An 8,714-nucleotide genomic window follows, 5' to 3' on the forward strand; every position below is an offset into this window, starting at 1 on the left:
CCGTCGCTCCCTCCCCCGGGCCGCAGCCGGGGGGTGAAGCAGCAGCGCCGCCGCCGCCGCCCCCCGCCGGTGCGCCCCGGCCCCGACAAGAGCGATGGCTCCGGTGCGGCGGCGGCTCCTCCTCCGCCTCCTCCTCCTCCCGCCGGCCCGGCTCTGATGTCAGCGCCCCGGCCGCCGGGGGAGGGACGGGGCGGGGCGGCCCCGGGGCTGAGCCTGCGCCCGCCGGACCGGCCCCGCCGCTGCCCGAGGGGCGCCGGGGGGGGTTGGTCCCCCAGGGGTACGGGAGACCCCCGGCCCCACCACCGCCTGTGTCCCCGGTGCCCTGGAGCCGGAGGTGGGATGGCAACAGGTCGCGGTGTTGCCGGTGACGCTCCGGTGACAACAGGAAAGACTGCTGGCAAAAGCGTGGAGCGACAGGACCGGGGGAATGGGCTCAGGTTTGAAGAGAGAAGGGTTAGGCTGGATATTAAGAAAAAAAAATCTTCTCTGTGAACCTGGGGATGCCCTGGCACAGGATGCCCAGAGAAGCTGTGGCTGCCCCATCCCTGGCAGTGTCCCAGGCCAGGCTGGAGCAAGCTGGGACAGTAGAAGGTGTCCCTGACCATGGCAGGGGTGGAGTGAGATGATCTTCCACGTTCCCTCCAACCCAAACCATTCTGTGATTGCACTTTTCAACCAGTAACTGCATCCCATCCATGCCTGGCGTCTCCTCTCTGTCCCGAGAGCATCCTGAGGTGACAAAGGGCTGCTCTGAGGATGCTGGTGCCCAACACCTCATCCACCATCGCTCCCTCTACAGCCACTTCCCAGGAAGGCAAGGGGTGTAACCAGCACCACAGCACAGAGAGCACCAGGGCATGGGAAGCAAGTCCAAGAAGAGAAAAGCCTGATATCAGCCTGATATCATCAGCCATGTCCTGATGGTAACAAATTAACTCCTATGTCCCTGTTCATCCCAGAATCCAGCAAAGATGAGGCTAAAAGAGAAGAGATCTACACTGAGGTGCAACCTGCCCTTGAGCTGCCTGACATCCAGTGAGCATTCCTTCTGCTGGAGCGTCACAGGAAATCAAGGTATTTCATTTATGGATATAAAGGACACCCTGATAATCCCTGTTTTCTAAGTAAAGAGCATGTGTTTTCTGACATCCATCCCTCTCGCCCAGCTGTCCCACAAAAGGCAGGGAGTGTGCCCTGAGGAAGGGATGAAGGAACATCATGGTACACAGGATCTACACCATGTCCTCCACAAGCAGCTGCCGCCACAAGAAAGAAGAATCCAGGTCCTAAAAAGGGACAGGACAGTGAAGGGCAGGACAGGGAAGGGCACGCTGTGGCCTCTGCGTGTCCCTACACACAGGCAAGGCCACCCTGCAGCAGGAGCCATCTGCTCCACCTCTGCCACCTCAGCACCTTCTGAGATCAATAAAATCCTCTCAGGTTTTTTAATCAAGCCAATAAAACTGCTCCCAGTTTTACACAGGCAGTTCTTCCCCCGTGGCTGATCAATAGCTGGGTGAAGCAGCGGATCCAGCTAATCAAAGTACGTCATTAGCAGCAAGAGACTGAGCGTCTGTCAGGAGGTGGCAGTGACAGTCACCAGATGGGAGAGTGAGTAAACCTACACCAGGCGCTGGCAGCTTTATAAATAAAACTCTTGTCGAGCTCCCCGTGCCTCTCCCTGAGTCCTGAATTTCCCTGAGAAACCTGGAGAGCAGCAGAGGCCTTCCCCCGCTCCTGGCTGAGCGTTGGCTGTGAGATTTCCCTCTTGGAGAATGGATTCTTTCTGGGCCTTGCAGCATCTCCCAGAATCTGATCCTGCACCCTCCACCCCAGCTAACAAGGTGTTTTTGGGGTGGGAGTTAAATCCTACAGACCCTGTAAGCACAGATCAAAGCTGCTTCAAAGCTGCTGCTCGGTGGGGTTTTCCCAGCTTTGGCGTCCCCTGGCTTGGGCTGGTCTCAGCACGTCTGGGGAAAGGAGCCTTTCAAGCCAAGTTTTTCTCCACAGAGGAATCTGGTCAAAGGAAAATGACTGACCCATTTCGTTGCTCCATTTCCTTTAGTTTCATTCATATTTGCTTTGTAACCCGACCCTTCAGCTATTTCAAAGATAAACAGCAGTCCAGAGGAGGCACAGTTTGGGAGCCTCGGGTCCTGGGTTTCCCATGGAGTCCTCCTTGGTTACTCACCCGAGGCGAGGGCTGGGCTGGCTCCTGCTCACAGCCTGGGCCCCCTGGAGCTGGGACAGCAGAGCCCCACTTCCCTCTGCCTGCAGACTTGGGGGAGTCAGGAAACCACATCAATTAATCACAGAATTGTGGCAAGGTTTGGGTTGGATGACTTTAAAGCTCATCCAGTCCCACCCCTGCCATGGCAGGGACAGCTTCCACTGTTCCAGGTGGCTCCAGCCTGGCCTGGGACACTCCTCCTCTGTGACAGGGCCTCCCCACCCTCACAGGGAAGAATTTCCTCCTATACCCAATCTAAACATCCCATCTTTTAATTTAAAACCGTTCCCCCTGTCCTGTCACCAAGCCTCTTCAGGACCTTTTCATTCACCTTAATTTCTAAGGTAAATCTGATGCTTCCAGGGAGTTTGTCCTTGCTCTGTTTCAACTCGTGCTTGTTGATCAACTTAAGCTTTCTCCTATAAATTCATGTCATGGGGACAGATGTTTCTCTCCATCATTGCACCTTTCACAAGGTAATTGCAATGACAATCTTCTGCTGGAGCCAGTGGGAAGCAGTGAGCCAGTCGGTGTGAATTTAAGAAATAAAGAATTTATTAAAGAAATAACCGTGCAGGGGCAGGCAAGAGAAAGCCCAGTGTGACCATAAATATTTAATTTGCAGTTCTCTGCCCCTTACAGCGAACCTGAGCAGCGGAGCCTCGGTGAGACAGAATTAGCGAGATTTCCCCAAAATGATCCAATCTCTGCTACAGACGGGACAGAGGGGTGCCGGCTCCGTGCTCCGGGGTGTCGGGACTCCCTGCCCGGCTCGGAGCCCATCGCCCCGAGCCACCACGAGGTGGCCCCCGGGCCCCGCCGGGCCCGGTGCGCCCGGGGCCGCGGGACGGGAGCGGCGCGGAGGCTCCGGGGGTGTCACAGGACACGAAATAAAACGACGCGGATACAGGAATGGTAAGGTAAGAAGAAGGGAAGTTTATTTTATGATTCTAATATTTATAGACTGTCAAAAGTGACAGTGGATTGGAGGATGAAAGTGCCACTTCTCCAATGACGCTGGACAAACTAACAGTCCATTAAATTTGTCCTCCTCTAGAGGGGAATGTAAAAGCAATAATTATTTACATAAAAGTGCGTGAGAAACCTCATTACAAGAATGGAAACATCAGAAGGCTTAGAAGAACTTTGAAGCGACACTCCGGGGTCCCCAGCCCTGCTCGGGGTGGGGACCCTGAGGTGCCACCTCTCCCCTGGCTCAAAGAAACTGTCCTGGTTCTCCCCACAGCACGTGTTCCCGGGGGAATGGGGTCAGAGGAGGGTTAGGCTGAACCTTCTGAACTTTCTGAACCTTCTGGATAGCAGAAGGTTCTTCCCCCAGAGGGTGGTGGGGGCCCACATCCACCCAGTGCCCTTCCCACACACCCCACGGATTTACACAGCAGAGGAAGAGCCACCATGTGGGGTCCAGCATGGGAAAAACCCATCAGATTTTGCTCCCTTTTTGTCAAAAAACAAACAAACAAACAAAAACAAAACAAAACATCCCCCCACCAAAAAAAAACCCCAAAAACAAAACAAAAAAAAAAAAAACCCCAATAACAAAACAACAAAAATCCCCAAACAAACCAACTCAAAAAACCCTCTATGAACACCAAACCCAGTGGCAGTGACCTCCAGTTCTCAGCCAGGAGAAAAATCATCCAGATGAGAATGGAAACTGATTTTTCCCTCCTTGCACTCCCATTTCCACTGGGGAACAATCACTGGCTGGCAGCAGGCTCAGCCTTTACATGACAGAAGTGGCTGATCCATGAACGTGCTCTCCATGGCAAGTAATAAACCAGACTGTTATTTAATTTTAGCAGAGTTACCAGGAAAAATACACCACGAAGATGAGGGTAATGATCATTAAGGCTCTGTGCATCCTGTTCTTCTCCCTGGGTGGATTTGTGGGAGCACAAAGCTGGTGAAAAGTTATCCCACCTAAAAAATGATAATTCCTTTAAATAATCTTTTTAAGAGAGGGGTAATAGAGTTGAAAAGATGCTGTTAATCACCATTACAACTATCAATGCCACCTGTAAAGCAACGGAAGGATGGAAATAAGCACAGGAGGCAGCACTGGAAGTTGCACCGAGGTTTTTTTCCAGCGTTCCCGGAGCTCCAGCTCAGCTCCCGGCAGCTGCTCCGCTCTCCCAGGAAGCGGCTGCATCCCCGTGCCTGGAAGTGATCCTTGTGCCTGGCTTGCAAATCTATTTATAAAGCACTGTGGGATCCTTCAGGATGAAAGGAGCTATTCTAACTGGCGTTTATTTCCCAAAAAATGCAACCACAAACTTTCTCACGCTGCTTCACCCAGGACGAGTCTGAGAAATCACATTTTTATGGAGACCCTCTCTCCCACTGGGGCACGGGGTGGGTCTGGCTGGCAGCACCAGCCCCTTGCCAGGGATATTTACCCCGGGCATCACCTTTCTGCGGCAGCAGGAGATGGAGCGATGCCCCTTGGCACACGGTGGGAAGAGGCAGCAGCTCCAGGGCCGGGATTCCCGTCGGGGATTATCACCCCCGGGCTCCGGCGTTGCTCACATTCCCGAGCGGGACGGCTCCCCAGCCCCTTCCCGCTGGGCATTCCCGAGCTGAGCCCATGATTGCGAGACATGTCAGGAAATACTGCTCGGGATTAGAGCTGTCTGCCTGCTGGGGATGAGGATTTTCCTGCCCCTTTCCCGGCCAGCCCGGTGCCAGGCACAGGGCACAGGACAGGGGACACAGCACGGTCCCTGGACTCAGCAAGGCCTAAGGCACAAACCAGCATGTCCTGGGTGTCCACCTCAATCAGTGACCCCCCATCCAGGGAGGGTTTAGCACAGGGCAGGAGAACACTAAAAGCACAAAAAAAATCCCCCAGCACTGACCCCTTGCTCTGCCTTTCCCAACACAAGGATTTTTCCAGCTGGAAACTGGATGCTGATTCATTGCCCACCAGATGATGCCAAATGTACTTCCCCAAGTGACAGTCACAAAAACCACCACTCACAAATACAGAAATGTACAGGCCCTGAAATAATTGGCTTTTAAAGGGATGGAGCCCAGCTGACAGGTGAAACCACAGAACCCACACCAGGAAAAACCCAAGGCACAAGCTGGGGCAAAGGGAGCTGGCTTTAAGGCCAGCACCGCTGTCCCTGGATGGCAGGTCACCCCCTGCCACAGAGGGGTGACAAGGTAACACCCTGGAGCAGGAGGAGGATTTTCCCACCTCCTGAACTCAGCCTGGCACAGCCCCTGAGCCCTGCATGTGCCTCCTGTCCGTGCCACCTCCCAGAGCCCTTCTGTCTGCTGGCATCCACGCATAACCCGAATCCCCCTGCTCTGCCAGCTCAGAGGAGGCATTTGACTGACAAGATTATGGAGATTAGCCCCATTAGCATAAGCAGCTCCTGGGCTGGCCCTAATCCAGAGGGACATATGCAGCCCATGCTGCTGCTGCTGCCCTGGCTGGCCAGGTGGACTTGTGGCAGCTGGGGGACACGACTGTCACCCATGTCCCCGTGCCAGGGTGGGCACTGTGTGCCGGCAGGGAGACACAGACCCTCCCAGCTCAGCCCAGCCCCTACAATGGGCTGGCCACACTGGGACAGGGGTTGGGGACAGTCTGAGAAGTGGCAGTGACCCCACCCCAGCAGCACAGCCCTGGGTGAGGGGCTGGGGACAATCCCAGAGGTGGCAGTGACCCCACCCCACCAGCACAGCCCTGGGTGAGGGGTTGGGGACAATCTGAGAGGTGGCAGTGACCCCACCCCGCCAGAACAGCCTTGGGTCGGGATTTGAGGACAATGCGAGGGGTGGCAGTGACCCCACCCCAGAACAGCCTTGGGTCGGGGTTTGGGGACAATCCGAGGTGGCAGTGACTCCACCCCAGCAGCGCAGCGCTCCTGCCCCGCACAGGTGCTGCGGACAGCGGGGCTGGCGGGGCTGTGTCGGGGCCGGCCGGGCTGTGTCGGGGCTGGCCGGGCTGTGTCGGGGTTCCTGCGCAGGCTGAAAAACCCTTGGGCCACCGAGGGAGGCTAAAAGCGGCCGGGTCAGGGCGAGCAGCTGCCGGGGCCGGGCCGGGGGGACCGAGCTCGGCGGGGCCGGAGCCCCCCGTGCCCAGCGCAGCGGGGATTGCATTGCACAGCCCGGAGCTGGCATGCGGGCCGGCCAGAAATAAACCTGTGTGTGTAGCAACTGCAAACACAGCAACGGCACGAGGTGAGACGGGACTCTGGTTTGGGTGTGTGTTTGGGGGGGTTTTTTTGGTTGGTTTCTTTTTTGGGTGGGAGAGATTTGTTGTAAAAGGTTTTTGACTGGGATGTGAGCTCCTAAAACATCCACGGGCTGCAAGTGGCAGCAGGATGGCTCCATGGGGGTATGGGGCTCCCAGCAGCATCTTCACTGCCTTTTCATGTACCAAGGTGGAGCTCTCTCTTTTGGGTGTTTGTTCGGGGGGTTTTTTTGGTTGGTTTCTTTTTTGGGTGGGAGAGATTTGTTGTAAAAGGTTTTTGCTTGGGATGTGAGCTCCTAAAGCATCCACGGGTTGGCAGTGGCAGCAGGATGGCTCCATGGAGGTCTGGGGCTCCCAGCAGCATCCTCACTGCCCTTTATGTACCAGAGGCTTTGGGATGCTGGGGTGAGTGGAGAAATGCTGGATACAGCACAGAGCAGAGCCAGCAGGACGCAGGGACAGGCTGGAACCAGGTGTATCCCAATATTTGGGAGACATCACTGACCTTGCTGTGTTCTATTCCCTTTCCAGCTGTTACTGCACCTTGTGGACAGGGAAAGGGAGTCAGGAATGATTTGGGCTGCTTCAGATGGAGTCAGGAGCCAGGACTGTGCCCACAGAGCCCTGCAGTGGCACAATCCAGGAGGACAGAGCAAGCTCCAAGGTCAGCAGACAGAAAACAGGGAAGATGGCCTGACTGAAGTGTCCAAACGAGTTATGTATAAAATATCCTTCCTGCAAGCACAGGATGAAGCACAAGGTCACCCCATGGCTGGGACAAAGCAGTGACAAAGCTCCCACCTCCCACACCTGCCAGCCCTGCTGCTGGTGGCACTTAATCCCCTGGCAGTGCCCTGTGGGAAGAGCTCTGCAAATGGCATCAGGGAGACAGGGAAAGGGCTGAAACTGGGCCCACCAAAAGCTGCATTTGTTGTGGCCCTGTGGGAAGGTAAAACATCTTTCTGTAACGCTGCCAGAAAGGGCCGTGGAACAAGACCAGAACCTGAGAAAGCAGCTCAAAAAGGCCAATTTGTCCAGACCCAGCAGTGCAGGTGATGCATGAAGCTCCAGTTTAGTTTAATAGGGGAAGAAAAATCATCAAGGAATATTTAGAAAGGTTTGTGTCACTCTGGTGCATTTCCCATCACATGAGGATGTGTCAAAGGACCACGCTCAGTCCTGCCAGTGCTGAAGAGGAGCCTGGAAATAGTTACAGCAAAGCATGTGATCCATTAGACAGGGGAAAAGAAGAAGAAAAGGCAGCTTGGATATTCTCTCTTACCTCTCCTGTCACCTTTTTGCTCCTCCTGGAAGCACAGCCAGTGTCCCTGATGAGGAATGAGGTGGCCAGGGAGGTGAAACGCTGTGGCCAGGCCGTGTCACCAAGGCCTCGTCAGCTCAGCTCCACGCAGCTGGCACTGCTAAAACCTCCTGAATCAGCACCAGCTGGCTGGAAAATGAAAGCTGGCCTGTTTGCTCCCCTCTTGCACCTCCCAAAATATCCAGCAGCTTCCCTCTCCTGGTCCCCTCTGACCACACACACCCCCAGCAATCAGCGGGCACTGCCAGCCTGTCCGGCCTCCTGCTCCCTGTGTCCCACCAGTAACCACCTAAAGTGGGCATTTTTGAAGATCACCAGGCTGCAAATGTCTGAGAAGTGCTGGAGAACACAGCTCCCCCCTCCCAGGGCCCAGGGTCCCGTGGGGAGGTCATGAGGTGCTGTGGGGCACATCCAGCAAGGAGGAAAATCATCTCAAACCACCCTCATTGTTTCCACTTTTATCTCATCCAAAGAAGAAACAGAGCATAAAAAGGTGGGCAGCACATTTCTCCAGGCTCCTTCAGAAGTCTGAGGAGCTGCAGGAGCTGCCCAGCTCCAGCTTCTTTCTGTCCTGGGTCAGACAGGACTCGACAGCATCCAGCCCAAACCATGCCAGAGGCTGAGCTCCACGCAGGACAACAGCAGTGAAGGGAATTGTGCAGGGAATCTGCAGCTCCTGTCTCAGAGAGTCAGCCTCAGACAAAAAAAAAAAATCATCCCCCTCTGCTTGCCTTGCAAACTTTTTAACAATCAGGTATTTGTTGTTCACTGACATTAAAATGAGGTAAAAATTCACTGTGTTGTCTGCACACTCTGTGTGTGTAACACACATGGTTTAATCACCCAGGTTGTAGCTGGAGACCTTTTATTGGAGCATGATTTCATCTTCAAACCATCCCAATATCCACTTGTGTACAGTAAGTTACCCATTTATA

At 54.7% G+C, this 8,714-nt stretch overlaps 1 long non-coding RNA gene across 2 annotated transcripts; it reads left to right on the forward strand.

Moving 5' to 3' along the window:
* Positions 1-33: 33 nt before the first annotated feature.
* Positions 34-8,489, forward strand: LOC121349742. 2 transcript variants are annotated; one of them, XR_005954596.1, is made up of 4 exons: positions 34-437; positions 960-1,074; positions 2,873-3,150; positions 6,990-8,489. It is a non-coding gene; the product is annotated as an uncharacterized LOC121349742 (long non-coding RNA). The 2 variants fall into 2 exon arrangements; XR_005954595.1 differs by lacking the exons at positions 2,873-3,150; positions 6,990-8,489 and adding an exon at positions 1,167-1,626.
* The last annotated feature ends 225 nt before the right edge of the window (positions 8,490-8,714 follow it).

Source organism: Pyrgilauda ruficollis, unplaced genomic scaffold, assembly GCF_017590135.1.
Source record: "Pyrgilauda ruficollis isolate IOZ18807 unplaced genomic scaffold, ASM1759013v1 scaffold144, whole genome shotgun sequence".
Taxonomy (NCBI): domain Eukaryota; kingdom Metazoa; phylum Chordata; class Aves; order Passeriformes; family Passeridae; genus Pyrgilauda; species Pyrgilauda ruficollis.